The sequence below is a fragment of the Terrapene carolina genome, unplaced genomic scaffold (genome assembly GCF_002925995.2).
Source record: "Terrapene carolina triunguis isolate 2854851 unplaced genomic scaffold, T_m_triunguis-2.0 Scaffold500, whole genome shotgun sequence".
Classification (NCBI taxonomy): domain Eukaryota; kingdom Metazoa; phylum Chordata; order Testudines; family Emydidae; genus Terrapene; species Terrapene triunguis.
The window spans coordinates 180159-183179 of NW_020664851.1; positions in this window are offsets into that span (position 1 = coordinate 180159).

The following is a 3021-nucleotide window of genomic DNA, read 5'->3' on the forward strand; positions in this document are numbered from 1 at the left end:
CTCTCTTTCCTTAAATCACTTGCTTATCTCCCAAAATGACACCTTACTCCACTCAGATTTTACCATTCCAAGTACTGTTTCAGGGGGTTAAATTCCCCATGTCTGCAGTTACTTCTTCCTTTACTCTTGCCACTATGCCCTTAGGGCTTCCAACCCATTTTCCATTTCTTTTTGTCTGTTGCCTGCCTGCTTGGCTGGGCCCGATCCTGCTTTTCTTACTGAACCGTCCCTTCCCATGGGCACAGGCTTTGTTCCACTACTAATTTAGCAAGGAGGGTTAGGCTCCTTAACTAGCCCCCACCCCTCCTGGTCCCTTTCCTCTTCGTAATCACCCCACGGGGTGCTCTCCTCGTAGCTGGGGGTGCCGTACATACAACCGTCTCCCCCTTCACCCGCTGGACCTCTCCTCGGGCTTAATGAGACCTGCTATAGGGGTGCAACAAGGTTCCCCCCAAAACTGAGGATCCTCACAAAGGGAGAGATGAAAGCCAGCCCTCACAAGGGTCACCTGATTCATCCCCCGTGAGGCTCGTCATGTGGACCGAACGCACGGCCAATTGACGTTTTAACTGTGCCATTTTCTTTTCATGGCGCGCACACTGCCGCTGCAGCGTATGCCGGGCACGGATGGTCAAGTCTTTGACGAGTCCCTGAAGGACCGGTACTTGCTTAGCCAGTGCTTCCAGGCAGGGGCGTTCTGCCTTTTCCGCCTGGAAGTCCTGTCTCAAGGCCTGCAACTTGTCCTGGGCGTAGGTTTGGGTTGCAGCCTGGTTAATGATTTGCGCTTTCAGTTGCTCAATTTCCCCCCCAGCTGTCGGGTACACACCTCTTCCCTTCTCCCCAACTCCTCGTTCCATCCCGACAACATTTGATACCACATGGCTGCTGCAGTCCAAATTAATCCCACAGCCGCCCTAGGTCTTTTACCCTTCTGCTTTTCTTACATGGAACCCCAGGGATTGTATCCCACCTTGGCGAGAGCCCTCTCCAGCTAGGAGAGGTCCTCACTCCCGCTTTGAAAGAGGCAGCAGGGTCTCGTCCCTCTTTACTGCCTCTCCCGTGGCTCAGGCATCAGGGCCACCTGCCTCCCGTGACGCCAGCTGACCGGGCAGCCGGCGACTGTGTCCGCGCTCCCTAATGCCCATACGTCCGGCATGGAACCCATCGCTGATGCCATCGCCCACGACTACGGGACTCCCGAGTCCGCGGCTGTACCCTTCTGTTTCCTGAATATGCTGACCCAATCCCTTAGTACAACTCTGAAGATCTTTTAATCACTTTGAGATTTCACGTAGCTCACGCTGGCACCGGGGCTTCCAATGTTACCCCACCAGGCCGGAGGGAGAGACGCTAAGCCTCCCTCCGTATTGCTCGGCCTACTACCACCGAGGTTTCATACACCAAATACAAAACCCCTCCCGGGGCAGAGCAAGACACCCTAAGTTCTCCTCTCATGCTCAGTCATGCTACGGCTGAGGGTGTATGCACCGAGGATACCTGTCGCGTGGAGCGAGGGTCTCTAACCGCACCTCCTATTGCCCGGCACTCCTACGACCGGGGTTTGACCCACCTGCACCCTTCCCCCGCCGACCGGGGTGGAGAGAGGAACGCTAAACCCCTCTCTGGTTCTGAGCCATGCTACGACTGAGGGTGGGGCATACCTGTAATCATAAAATCCTCAACATGAAATACCAACAGTGCCGGGCAGAGCAAACATGAAATACCAAGGGCAGAACAGTTTGCGCGCTCCACAGGGCTCCCCCCTCCGCAATTCTCCACCGAAACTGTGACAGATTTCTGTTACCAATCTGCCTGGGCCGTCAGGTGATCAGGCTGAGGCCGCCGGATCTTTAGGGGAGGAGATGAAGGAGCACACCAAGCGTCCAAGTTTTAAAGCTTTATTGATAAAATAATAAAATAACAGCAAAGAGTGAAGGAAGCGTTAGTGCCCCAAGCTCTAACCCACTTTCATACTCACACACGCTCTACCCAAGGCTGGCCAAGCCTGGGTGTAACGTAAGAAGAAGAGGGGGAAGGGTGGACGGGAGTTCTTTCCTGGGCCCAGGTCGTCCGGAGTTCTCTGTGATCTCTGAATTGCTCCAGCTCTCAGGAGGGTTTTTAAGTCCAGGGTTCCTCTAGGGGTGTTTCGTTCTGCGACCTCTGTTCCTGGTGTTCTTTGTACCAGCCCAAACCAGCTTTCTGTGGTTCCCTCAACTTTCCCAAAACACACCAGCTAGACTTTGTTGTCCTCTTTGTTTCCCTCCGTGCTGGCCTTCGCTTGTCTTGCTCGTTATGGGCTGCCTCGGCAGGTCTGTTCAGCTGCAACTTCCTTTCTCAGGGCTGGTCAGTGGATTCCAGGCCCCTGTCTTTCTCGGCAGGCAGCCAAGCGTTGGCAGTGAGCTGCAGCCTTGGGCTGGAGTCGGTGCCTTACCTTCTGACTGAGCGAGCTGGAGTGTCGAGTTAACCCGTTCTCTGCTTTCTTCCTCCTTCCCCCTCTGGCCTCTTGCAACCTGCAAAGGAATCTTCCATGCCACACCCACACCTTTGACCCTTCCCAAAATGCCCTGCAATGCTTGCAACAGAGTTAGCAATATACAATGCATATACAATGCTGATCTGCCTCCCCCAGGGTTCGCTGTCTGACCCCCCTGCTGGGTCCCAAAGCCATACAGGTGTTCAGCCAAATGGATGGTGTTGCGGCGGGGGACTACGACCTGTTCAAACAGGCTTTGCTGCTGAAGTTTGAACTGACCCCCGAGGCGTACAGGAAGCGATTCCGGGGTGTACGCAAGACCCCAGGTGTCTCTTACAAGGAGGTCACCAACCTGCTGGGGGAATATCTCCGTAAGTGGGGGAGGGGCACAGGGGCCACTACCGCAGAGGACGTGTATAACCTGGTGGGGTTGGAGCAGCTGTATGACATCTGCCCTCCAGACCTTAAGATGTGGTTAGTGGACCAGAAGCCCAAAGATCTGCGCAGTGCAGGGGCACTCGCAGATGAGTTTGTGGACAGCAGTTCGG